The sequence below is a fragment of the Sinocyclocheilus rhinocerous genome, unplaced genomic scaffold, assembly GCF_001515625.1.
Source record: "Sinocyclocheilus rhinocerous isolate Xijiao unplaced genomic scaffold, SAMN03320098_v1.1 scaffold419, whole genome shotgun sequence".
NCBI lineage: Eukaryota > Metazoa > Chordata > Actinopteri > Cypriniformes > Cyprinidae > Sinocyclocheilus > Sinocyclocheilus rhinocerous.
In genome coordinates, this window is record NW_015653519.1 from 497106 (window position 1) to 510840 (window position 13735).

Sequence of the window (13735 nt, forward strand, 5' to 3'; positions counted from 1 at the left end):
CATGCCATCTACATTGCTAAAACCAGAATCACCCTAAACGCTTAAGCAAGAGGACAGGAGACAAAGAGAAGATAGGCTACTAAACGAATAAATGTAAAAAAAATAATAGGAATAATAGATGAGATACAAAGAGTCCACTGTGCCACAGTTGTTGCACCTCTTGGGAGTATAATAGTATGTTTTTGGTGATCCAGTGGAGTAGTGGGCAAAACACCAAATGATAGGCCTACTTCATCATCTGTTCCAACTAATAAATACCTTTCAATTCCTGCAATTTGTTTCATGAGAAAGAATATTTTTCCAACTCCAAGCTGAGGTTCTCAGAAAAAATATGAATAAACACTGGAACGATATATATTTTTTAAACATTTCTAATCACACTACTTTTGTCGGCTAGTTTTTGCTAGTGCGTAAGAAAGAGTGAACTAATTGACTCTAACTGGCCTGATTAGCCAAGCTCTCCCTAAAAATAGCTAGCCTACATAAACCCAGTCCAGCACTAATAAAAAAGGACACATGTGAAAACATGAATTAGTTTGTAAAAGGTGTCACTGAGTTGCATTTACACTTTTTTGACCAGCAGAGCGCGGTGTTTACAGCACTGGTGTCGACAGTGTTCGGTGTCTCCAGCGCTCAAAAACAGTGAATTGCTTTAAAAGATAGTGAATTGAATTGCTTTCGAGTTCCTAAAAGCACCATTCCCCCACCAACTACTTCCCTGACCGTTGCCAGACGGGGGCGCGTACTTGCAGCCAAATGCGGTATCTTCTTATGACAGGGATAGGCCGGGATAGGCCCAAATCAGAAACAACGTCCGCGCCGCTAAGAAACGCCCATTTCCGGGTATACCCGCAGTATGAGGAATGCTGACGTCAGTGTCAGCTGTTTTCATACAGCATGCTCTCATGCCGGCAGGACGTTACTTCACAATAACATAGAATGCGATGAGAAGAGCTAGTCTTCCTATGCATGGACAACTGTATATCTCGACTAAGCGTTGGATCAAGTGGAAGCAGTAAACAGGCGTGACTCCTGTGGTGGATTTCCACGCCCAGCTGTATTCGCCTTCAATCGGATGAAATCGTACAGGCGGCCGCTCAGATAAGGTGTGTGTTTCCTTCTGACTGTGCGTTTTTATAGTTTTTCTGTTGTTCTTATTACACTACGTTAATCTATGTTAATATGGACTATAGTTTGCTCACAGTGATTTGATGTGCTGTTGACTTTGTTTACATTCCCTGGTCATTCTACACTTGCTGTCACATTATTATGAAAAGAAAAATAAATAAAAAAATAAATAAAAAAACTCGATTTTTGAGCACACAGACGCGTTTACCTTAATTTTGCAATAATAATCATGTTATTTTTTTAAATTTAGTTTTCATTTAATCATTGAAAGTCACTTATGAAGATAATGTAAATATGCATTTTTCTTTTAATGCAGCAAAGCACACATTTTGCCAGTTTGTTGTGATAGTATATACATAGTGCATTTGACTAAATGAAATAGGTAAAAGGTGAAATGTCTAAAACTTAAAACAATTTACATATAAACGTTCTGTATGAAATATACTTTTTAAATAATCATTTTGTATTTTCAGTTACTCTGTTATGTTATTTGTGATAGGGTGTTAATCAAAATGTGTTCTGAAAAAAGAACACCAAGTAAACCACTTACAAAATAATGTGACAGCCCTTTATTGATATATTAAGAAACTAAAAAGCCTACAATTATTTAGTTTGACATCAAAAAGATTTGTTAATATAGCAGAACAGATTTGACATTATTATTATTATTATTATAATGGGGGAAATATAAAAACAGTTGTAGAATGACCTTGGTCTATCAGAGAATTCATCCATTACTCATCATGTTATATGTCTGGCAATTCCACTCTGTCTTTGTATATTTTAATTAAATTTTCCTCCCTTTTTAAGTTGGGTGCTTATTTCTTATTAAACTTTTTGATGTCTTATTCTTTCGATATGCTTAATTTCCCCCTGATTAAGTGGCTGCATGAAATATAACGCATCTTTTGAAGGATTTTCCATGATAGCTATGTCAATTGATTGTTCCAAAGAGCAACAACAACAAAACAATTAATGTTATTTCAGCATTTCTGCAATGCAACTTGTCGGTGTGATAAGAGTGATTCAAGCAGATGACGTGAACACTTTTGTGGTGTTTCGAAAGGTCAGACACAGGTAATGATGGCCTTTAGGTAATGTGACACTACCTCACTACAAAAAGACTAATACTGATGTGGCCAAAACCGTGAGGCCAATAATGATCTTTCATAATCTTTAATGATCCATGAGCTCTTGCATAATGAGCTTAGATGGCTTTTAGTAGTCTGTATGATGCAAATAATGACCATGCTGATCTTTGCTTACTCTGTCACGTAGCTTTCATGATAAGAAGGGGATTAGACGGGTTTTTGTCTAATATGATTAGTCAATTAGTTAAGCTTAACTGATACTAGTTAGTAAAGTTCTTCAGTTTTGTTTGCTGTGGTTTTAGAACATAAAATGTGTCAGATGTGTTTCCTCCCCCCCCCAATATAAACTGTTCTCTGTGCTGTTCTTGGCTTTCTCCGATATCTGATCTCCATAGATAATTCATGCTTTAACCTCTCTGGCATGGTTTGTGATGGTTGGGTGTGGTTTGTGCAGTCTGGGCAAGCCAGAGGATGTCTGTGCATAGTGAAGAAATGTCCCACTTGTGATATCAGTGCATAGATAAATGCATCTTATATCACAATGTATATTATTGACATGATATATACTGTTTTACAGTTCTCAAAGACATAATAAATAAATAAACCTCAAGAAACTTAATAATAATAAAAAAGCCATGTCATTACCCTAGTGAGCAGCATTGTTCAAGAAAGAAATTCTTGATGCAATCAAATGTAAAATAAAACACTGCATAGTCTTTGAATTAAAATGAATTAAAAGTTATTCAATCAAGAGCAGTAGGTGATTTTCTCTTTTTATTTTGTTGTTCGATTAGAATTAAGAACATATATCAACACAGTTTCATGACAATTTATTTTATTTTTTTTTATTTTTACAAATTTGTGGAAAAAAGTATATGAATTCGTACAATCCATATTTTCCTACAGTCTGCTTATGCCCCATTATCATGTTGGCATGTTTTTTCACAAATCACATTGTGAGAATTCATTCAAAATAGCCTATTGTTTAAAAAAAAATTTTTTTTTGCATAGGTCCAATATTTTGACATATTTATTCATATTTATTCATATTTTCCCCCGTTTACACTGTTTAAGTGAGTGCAGTGTTTAAGTGAATGCTTACCAAAATGGGTCAAGTTCTCATCATCTTGCCAATATTTTACAATTTATTTATTATTAATTTATTTTGACTGTTTAAGTCTATTAAGCTGCAAAAGAGACCTTGATCATCTGATTCATGTGTGTTTATTGGATGCTACAGAGCTACACTCTGCTAGAAGGTGGCTCTCTAGGAACATGATTTGATACCCGTTTTAGGTCTAGGTGTCTGCTGTTGTTGACACCCTCTTGTGGTCGGGCAAACTAAGGCCGCATTTACATTACATGGTTCAAGTAACCAAGTTCAGATTTTTTTCATCCCATGTGGCTCAGATCAGATATGACCCACAAACGTGTCATGAAAGCAGGAAAAAAAACCATACATGGATACTCAGATCGGTTTTAGGCCAAATAAATCGGTTTTAGTGAAAATAAATCAGATATAAATCGGTTACGTGCATTTGTGTTTGCCATGTAAGTGGACAGATTGGATATTCCCTGTCAATGCGAGTTAAGTTTTTGCCACCAAAAAGCAATTGTGGCAATGACGTCAACTCAGGTGAACACCGATCGTGATCACATGACTCTTTTCAATGGAGAACAGAGGCTCAACCCAGTGGAGTCATGCTTAAGTTTTATGACTTTTGAGCCTTTGGGCAAGCAGAAGCATGTATTATCAGTTCGTCTGCGTCCATTGCAAATTGCGTCGTTTTTACATCCTTTCCGGAGTAAGCTTTTATGTCTACATTTGGATGTTTCTCCAAGTGTAAATGCAGATATCGGATATAGGTCAGTTTTGAAAGAAGATGTAAGCTGCTGGTTATCAAAAAATTACAAACAATCAACAAATTGGGCATCAAGACCTGAAGTGTAAATGCGGCCTAAAATGGCTGCTGGAACGCTTCAGTTCAGGAGGTGATCCTGTTGGAAGTTTAGAATTCCACGAGAACTCCAGTCCAGTCATAGGGATCAGAGTGTATGCTGTGTTTTTGTTGGTCGTTCGCTGCTGTTTGCATGTACTATATGTAAAAATGTCATACACAATTTAGGAGGAAAACCTAGTCACAATTCTAAAGAAACACAATATGGCAAAACAAATAACAAACAACTGCCATGTCCAAATACCCACACTTGCGGTCTTTGCACTTGACCACTTGACTACTTATATGACGTATTTCCTGTATTTGGCCCAAGTGTTCACGTGAGCATGAAGACCACAAGTGTGTGTACAACTTTTCATTACCTGATGGGACACACTTACAGTGTTGTAAAAACGCAAGTGTTTACAGAGTTTTATTTTAATTTTCAATACTTTGCAATTTAAAATCAACTTCTAAATGTCTGTTCAGTGACAGATGACACAATTTAATTTCTGGTGCTTCTAATTAAGTGATAAATACCTGGGACAGTCTTGCGCACTTACTACCTGTCACGCGCACGCGCTCTCAAGTGGCCAAGACCGCAAGTGTGGGTATTTGGACAAGGGGAGACAATTGCCTACTTTTCATCAACAGTGCATGCTGGGGAAAAGTAGGTTAACAGCTTTTGCAAAAACTGTGTCAGGTGTTTTAGTTAAGAAGATGAGGCTGGATGTGTGCAGAGTGTTGCGCAGGTGACCTGCCATTTAAATAAACAACGCACACAAAACCTGGTTCCTCTAGTGCAGGGGTGTCAAATTCAATGGGCTCCGGCCCTCCAGGAATTGAGTTTGACACCCCTGCTCTAGTGCATGGGTGTCAAACTCAGCTCCCGGAGGGCTGCTGTCCTGCAGAGTTTAGCTCAATTCCTAATTAAACACACCTGATCCAGTTAATCAAAGCCTTTATGAGCGCTAGAAGCTTCCAGGCAGGTGTGTTGGAGCTAAACTCTGCAGGACAATAGCCCTCTAGGACCTGAGTTTGTCACACGTGTTCTACTAAATAATTCATTTAATTACCATTCAGCAGGAGTGAGCATTTTGTGTTAGGGTACAGTTGTTGAAACTACATAATAGAAGAATATGGGTCTGTACAGGTTTCTCGCTGAAAATCTGGGGGTTTTAATGCTTTATTTAAAATTGCAATTCATTGCAGTGTAATACTCTAGGGGTCGGATACACAGAATCTTGTCACTTCCCGGGGAATAATCTGATCGAAAAGATGTCTCGAAAACATGGCTTTCTTGTGTTGTCATGTTATTGGTTTACATTTCAGTAAGATGATTTTTGTAGTTATCAGCGTATTGGTGTTTGTGTAAACTAGGGGTGTGCAATAATGACAAATTATATCTCAATATTTTCTAGAATTTTGTTGATGGCAATAATTAGACAATATTTTGCTGAGCATGTTATTCTGCTGGTATTTTTTTGGACTGCTGTGGACAGCTGACTCCCAAAGGTTTTGATATTCTTCATATTCTGTGCAGTGGTTAGTTTGCAGGAGTAACAGAGATGAATTTTTTCTAATGAGTTTAATTGATTTTTTTTAGCTTCATGAGGCCAATTTTTTTTCTAGCCTAATTAAATGTGTGTATCACCTTTTGTGTCCAATTCTTAAATTTAAATAGTAAGACACTATAGGGCTGTTACCAGTCAAATTAAATCAGTATCAACAGAATTTGTGTTTGCAATACAGAGGTGGCACAAAATCTGCATCTGAATCTGCATCTGTTGCAGGACACGAATGCATTTAACCTGCAGTTACAAATGCGGAAATAATGTTTTGATGTTTTAAAAACTAAATGGTGATATTTGAAATGAGTTTGGGGGAAAATGGGGAAAATATAATTTTTGTAATTGTGACTTAGATGAAGATAATGTTTTATAATCAAAGAAATCCAGGTAATTCCATATGGGTTCACAATTTTTCTTGCAGCTGTATCTTCAGAAACGTTTACAGACTTATTCATGTTGTGTGCATTATTTGCACAGTGACTTGGTTATTGTGAGTTGTTTGTTTAGTTCAGACAATCTATGCAAACTTTTCTTGCTGAAGCTTTGTTGCCCCCTTCTCTGAACTCTCTGGTGATTTGTTCAGATCAGGTGCTCTGAAATGGAGTCAAACCACAAAGGTAGCAAAATAAAATAAAGGAAAATAAGGTGTGTCTAGTGCCTGCAGGTGGCTTTAAAGCGCTCTTTACATATTGCATGTGCTTTGTTTTCCCAGTATTTGATGGACCAATCGAACACCTACAGCAAGAGCCTTAACCTGGTTATATTCAGTCTTTTCATTAGACCTGACTCTGCATCATTTAATATGAGATTTTGGAGTGATTTTCAAAGCAGTCATCACCCTATCATGTCTTCTACCAGACCAAGAGGTGCAGGTAAAAGCAAATGAAGCTACTGTATAGCATAGCCCCAAACAGCAAAACATAAATTTTTCCACCAGTCTTCAATTTTTGTTTTGTTTGAAATGGTTGTATAACAGTATAAAAAAAAAGAAGTTCCACACACTGGATGGTTCGTTTACCACACTCCCTCGTTTTTCCTTACTAATGTTTTTGTCAGTTGAATTTAGGGCTGCCCAATTAATCAGAATAAAACCAAAATCACAAAATGGCTTTTGTCAAATGGCAAAGGCTGCGATTTAAAGCTGCAGTCCGTAACTTTTTTTTGGTTAAAAATGATCCAAAATCAATATTTGAGCAATGTGACATAGTGAGTGTATGTAACATGTAAGTTAAAGAACCATACCACAATGTCTTGTTCAAGATAACTTTATTCATTGTTTCTTTTCACTTTTTTCAGTCACATGGAAGGTGCACATTCCAGTGTGACTGGTGTTTGTTGGTGTGGGGTCTTGCTCTTTGTAAATAAGAAAAGGTACAACATGGAAATTAGACCAATAATGTTTGTTTGATAATGATGATTCTCTTTGTCTTACCTTTCCCTTTGGAGCTTCCTAGTAGGAGGGGCCGGCCCGCAAACAGGAAGCCGTATTTATTCCATCCATGGGCGAGGAGGAGCTTAACTAACTGAGAGTGTGGAGAATGTTATTTGAATGTTATTTGGGATGCATGTCTTTTGAAATGCTCATTGGGTTTCATGATGAAAAATAGAGTTTATTAAATATGCTAATGTCAATGTTTGTATGATGATGTTGAAGATCATGTACATTTTCAAGTGAAGTTTAGGCTAATTAGAACGTAATTGAAATAGTGTCATCATTGGACTGTTTGAATTTGAGGGGAGGAGCCCCACTTATAAAAGCCTAACTGTTTGGTAAAGAAAGGAGAGAGGGGGACAAAACTGAGTCTTAGTTGGATTAGTGGGCAACGCTCTCTTTGTCAGTATGTGAAGTGCCAATCCTTTGTGTAAGTTTTCTTTTGGTTTTGTTTTATTTGTACTTTTTGGGAACACGTTGGATGACTTCTGTTCCATTGCCTGATGAATGCCTGAAATGACAATTAAAGCAACCTGAAGAGACTTCAGAGTTTTTTTTTTTGCTTGTTTTTGCCGCCTACTTTGCCACTGCCAAGAACGGCCTCACTACAAGCAAGTACATAACCAGCCAGTGTTCAAAACTATCGCCTTACTTTAGCCCGATTCACAACGGTTAGCTTATAATAATGTTTTCTAATTTGAGTGGTACGGGTAGGTTTTCGCGGGAAATTCGAGCATACTGCTACATCGTTACGTCACTTCTGTAAACCTAAAGAAGTTGTCCCAGCTACTAGGCTATCGCATGTGAGGATCCTGCAGGTGGCGGATCATTTATAGCCTTTTCTCACAGCAGCCAAAATAATTAAATGTCAAAAAATCATTTTGATGGCGGATTGTAATAGAGAAAGGATTATATGAATTGCATGTGAATGAAATTAAATTATATTCCAGTTTTAAATGTGCTTCTGATTACAGATAGCCTGGGATTACACGAGATTTGTATTTTAAAGTCAACCAGTTAGAAGGGAGCCTGGTTTGCTTTTTGGGTTAAAATAATTTCTTGGTATGAAATTCGAATGGTATGACGTTTAGAGATTAGACTGTACAGAAATTGAAATCTACACACACACTATCTATTTGGGTCATTTATTCAAAGAAGTAGGCTAGAATCTGTGATTACTACAGGTAAGTATAGGATTCACACCGGTGCGGTGACTGACTGCCACACATACTCCTCAAAACATTTGATTCATCCACACTGGAGCCATGCCAGAGTACAACCCACTCAAGGAAAATAATTCCGCAAGTAACTGCAATTCCAGGTTTTCAAACAGAGATGGCGACAAAGAGGCAAAACTTACGGACTGCAGCTTTAATTAAATAAATATATGCATGGGCATAGAATACGTGGGGGATGCAGAGGATGTTATTATTTTAAATAGCAAGCTTTGATGGCAGTTACAAATATCCCGCACATATGTGCACTTATTTTCATTTGTTTTTCGAAACACTTTTGTAACATCTTTTATTTTCACAGATATGTTATCAAAGCCCTTCAAGTAATGTGATTGTTAATGTTAAATTCATATTTTAACACATTAACTGCCACTACAAAGCTGTTATGGCCATTTATCAGCATTATCTGTAATTAGCTGTTCCCTTGTTCGTGTGGCTGAATCACAGCCATTCTTACGTACAACGTTACCACATTCTTGCTTATGCTATATTTGGCATGAAAAAAAAAATCATTTTCTAAATTCAAGTCACTGGTCTTATTGTGAGCAACTGTTCGTAGTTTAATGTATGTAATGTTTATGATTCTCTGCTAATGTACGCTGCAGTTAATCCAATTGCATGCAGATATCTATTTTCTTGTTAGATGAGTCGTTTCACTCAGAAATACATCACAATATGCTAGTTAAGTAAGCTGCAACTTCCATTTCATGTTGATTTTACAATATACAATATTACAAATTACAATATACAATGTAAATCCCCCTAATATTCTGTCTTTCCCTCCAATATTCAGATTGGAAGTTTATGGGTATGGGTTCAGTGTTTAAATATAATGACAATTGGTCTTCCAATTCTGAATAATTGGTGACATTCTTGCCAACAGCTACAGCTACAATGGATTTAACCGTTTAAGGGCAGAGAGGTGTGTGATGAGAATGAGGCAGTAAAATTTATTTGTTATAGGGTAAGTAAGCATAGATAGTGCTTGTTGAAATGCTTCTGTGGTGCTGAGTAAGCTGAAAGAGACAACGAGTGATATTTTTTTCTTTGCCCCAATTAGATTAAAAATAGCCAGTGAATAATTTTATGCTCGTTTTGCATTGCCTTAAAGGGTTAGTTCACCCAAAAATGAAAATTAGCCCACAAATTACTCACCCTGAAGTCATCCTAGGTGTATATGACTTTCTTCTTTCAGACGAATCCAGTCGGAGTTATATTAAAAATTGTCTTTTTCACTTAAAAATGAACATTCTGTCATAATTTATGCATCCATCCATCCAATAAATAAATAAATAAATAAATAAATAGTCTGTAGTTTTGTGCATTATATTTTTCTGTAGCATTATGAATCAGCTGAGTAATGGCCTTCATTATAAAAAGTGTTGGAAGATGATGGGATGTACAGCCTCTGGAATTATGTGGATTTTAAGTGTGTGCGTGTATGATAAAAATGATCTTGTGACTGTGGGATGATGTATACTTCCTTTTTCTTGGAGGCTGGAGTGTGCATCATCAGATATGTTGACTTCTACAGCGTGATTTCAGACAGTTCAGTGGAGACAGGTAGCTATATAAAGAGCTGTTTACAATTTGATGTAGAAATTCTTTATGTAATTTTATGAAAATAGCATTTTGTGTCAAATCAACCAAATTTCAGAAATTTCCCCGGCTCAAATTTTTGATTTTGCTAATATTTTTTTCTGAAGAAAGATAAACATGCATAGTGATGATAACCCAAATATTAAATGTCATGGATGAAAATTTCAAAGTAATCCACTATTTTGTAGAGGGGGGTCAAAATGACAATGTTCACCTGAGATTCAGAGCCAAATTACAGGAGGTTAAAAATGACTTCTGAAAGATGGCAGCATCACAATGTTATTTTTACACAGAGATTAGTTGGTCTGTTAGTAAAATATGTTGACTTAGCAATCTTTGTTGCATTATGTACCAGTGGTGACCATTCAAAAATGGGGAAACAGCACTTTTCAATTTTTTTCTCCAAAGTTGTCATGTCTGTAACTCAAAAAGTATTAAAGATATCTTAATGCCCTTTTAGATATTGGGTCTTAACAAACGTTCCTTTTGGCATCTTCACATTCAAGGCCTTACATTATTCAGTTCCAGAGATATGGGGCATCTCAATGAGGCTCCATTTTCAGATTGTTGCATATTACCTATTTTAGTGACTGAAAAGCAAATGTTGTTCACTTTGTATACAGCTCATACTTATTGTATTTAAAGCAGAATGTCTGAAGAATAAGTAAAGTTGAAACTAGGAATGCATCTGGTTTCCCTCTATCAAAACAATATGCACAGAACATACCTGTCGGAGTGCTAAAAATGCACTGAAATGGTCAAGTTGAGGGACATTATCTTTCTCTCAGTAGTCTATTCATAGAATTCTTTTTTGAATCAGTTTCAGGGATATTTGGAAGAAGGGATTTTGTTCATTTTAACTACGAGGAGTTACCAAGCTATCAAGGGTTCAAACACACAGTATTTGATGTGTGTTTAACAACACTGCAATACACTACTGGTATTGTAACATGTTTGTCCCACACCTCATAGGGAAAAGTGGTTGCTTTTACCACACATTGCATTCACATCAATAAACCAAAATTTGCCTAACCTGGATTAATTATTAGAATTTCTTTTTCTTTTCTTTTTTGTTATATAATGGGAGCAATAGTCATCATGCTAAAGGGCATATTTGGTATAAACACTGATAATACCTCAAACATTTAAGGTCTCTCACACTTGAAATAATTAACACTGGGTAATTCTAAACCCCAGGTAATTCAATTAAATTAAATTCAAGTTTATTTGTACAGCGCTTTTCACGATACAAATCATTGCAAAGCAACTTTACAGCAAATTAAGTTTCTACAATATTTAGTGGTAGCTTATCAGTGGTGACTGTTAGTCAATGTACATATGGCAGAAATGTACGGAAAAATCAATTAAAGACGTAATCAAACAGACGATGAACACTATTAACAGCAATTATATGGGGTGGAGTTATATTTAATAGACCTGAGAAACATTGTTACTGTACTGAAAGAGTTCAGTAAATGTGCTTTGAATGAGGATACTTTACCTAGAGTTAACAATTAATCCTGGTCATTCATAATCTGTTGTGTCCTACGGTACTTTCCTAAACCCTGGGTTACTGTTATTATTTGCATTGTCAGCAATGATGACTAGATAAACCACATTTGGTGTGAAAATGGGTAAGATACCACAATTTGGACATGGAGCTGCACCAAGATGTAGGATTAAACCATACAGGGCCTTAAAAACATTTCTTAGGAACAATAATCTAAAATCATATTAAGATAACTTGAGTTACAGGCACACACATTTTGGAAAAAGAATATTTATGACACTCAAACAGGTATGTCCTATACAATTGTTTTGACAGAGGGAAACAAGATGCATTCCTAGTTTCAACATTACTTATTCTTCAGGCATTCTGCTTTAAATACACTAAGTATCAGCTGTATACAAAGTGACCAACATTTGGTTTGCAAGCACTAAAATATAATATTCAACAATCTGAAAATGGAACCCTTATTGAGACCCCCATATCTCTGGGACTGAACAATGTAAGGCCTTGAATGTGAAGATTCCAAAAGAAAAGTTTATTAAGAACTAGAATCTAAAATCATATTGCGATATCTTTAATATTTTTTGAGTTATAGGTATGCAAACTTTGGAAAAAAAAGGCATATTTTTGCAAATTGACCCACATTTGGTTTTTGACCACTGAAAATATGTACATTTTAACAATTTACTTATTATATATAATAATAATATCTCTGAAACCGAACAATATAGGGCCTTAAAAATTAAGATACCAAAAGGAAAGTTTGTTAAGACCCAATATCTAAAAGGGCATTAAGATATCTTTTATACTTCTCGAGTTACAGGCATGCAAACCTTGGAGAAAAAAATTGAAAAGTGCTGTTTCCCCATTTTTGAATGGTCACCATTGGCACATATTGCAACAAAGATTGCTAAGGTGAACAGATTTGACTAACATACCTACCAATCTCTGTGTAAAAATAACATTATGATGCTGCCATCTTTCTGAAGTCATTTTAACCCCCTTGTAATTTGGCTCTGAATCTCAGGTGAAAATTTCATACTTTACCTAGAGTTAACAATTAATCCTGGTCATTCATAATCTGTTGTGTCCTACGGTACTTTCCTAAACCCTGGGTTACTGTTATTATTTGCATTGTCAGCAGTGATGACTAGATAAACCACATTTGGTGTGAAAATGGGTAAGATACCACAATTTGGACATGGAGCTGCACCAAGATGTAGGATTAAACCATACAGGGCCTTAAAAACATTTCTTAGGAACAATAATCTAAAATCATATTAAGATAACTTGAGTTACAGGCACACACATTTTGGAAAAAGAATATTTATGACACTCAAACAGGTATGTCCTATACAATTGTTTTGACAGAGGGAAACAAGATGCATTCCTAGTTTCAACATTACTTATTCTTCAGGCATTCTGCTTTAAATACACTAAGTATCAGCTGTATACAAAGTGACCAACATTTGGTTTGCAAGCACTAAAATATAATATTCAACAATCTGAAAATGGAACCCTTATTGAGACCCCCATATCTCTGGGACTGAACAATGTAAGGCCTTGAATGTGAAGATTCCAAAAGAAAAGTTTATTAAGAACTAGAATCTAAAATCATATTGCGATATCTTTAATATTTTTTGAGTTATAGGTATGCAAACTTTGGAAAAAAAAGGCATATTTTTGCAAATTGACCCACATTTGGTTTTTGACCACTGAAAATATGTACATTTTAACAATTTACTTATTATATATAATAATAATATCTCTGAAACCGAACAATATAGGGCCTTAAAAATTAAGATACCAAAAGGAAAGTTTGTTAAGACCCAATATCTAAAAGGGCATTAAGATATCTTTTATACTTCTCGAGTTACAGGCATGCAAACCTTGGAGAAAAAAATTGAAAAGTGCTGTTTCCCCATTTTTGAATGGTCACCATTGGCACATATTGCAACAAAGATTGCTAAGGTGAACAGATTTGACTAACATACCTACCAATCTCTGTGTAAAAATAACATTATGATGCTGCCATCTTTCTGAAGTCATTTTAACCCCCTTGTAATTTGGCTCTGAATCTCAGGTGAAAATTGCCATTTTGACCCCCCTCTACAAAATAGTAGATTGCTCAGTAAATATTCATCCATGACATTTAATATTTTGGCTTTCATCACTATACATGTCTGTCTTTCTTCAGAAAAAATATTAGCAAAATCAAAAATTTGAGCCGGG

The 13735-nt window shown here is 35.7% G+C and overlaps 1 protein-coding gene across 1 annotated transcript in view; it reads left to right on the top strand.

Moving 5' to 3' along the window:
* The first annotated feature begins 876 nt into the window (after positions 1–876).
* LOC107716476 (serine-rich coiled-coil domain-containing protein 2-like) overlaps positions 877–13735 on the top strand; it is a 73805-nt gene continuing 60946 nt past the window's right edge. The window contains exon 1 of the mRNA XM_016522945.1: positions 877–1106. The gene's annotated coding sequence lies outside the window, so the exon portion shown is untranslated. The remainder of the gene's footprint in view (positions 1107–13735) is intronic.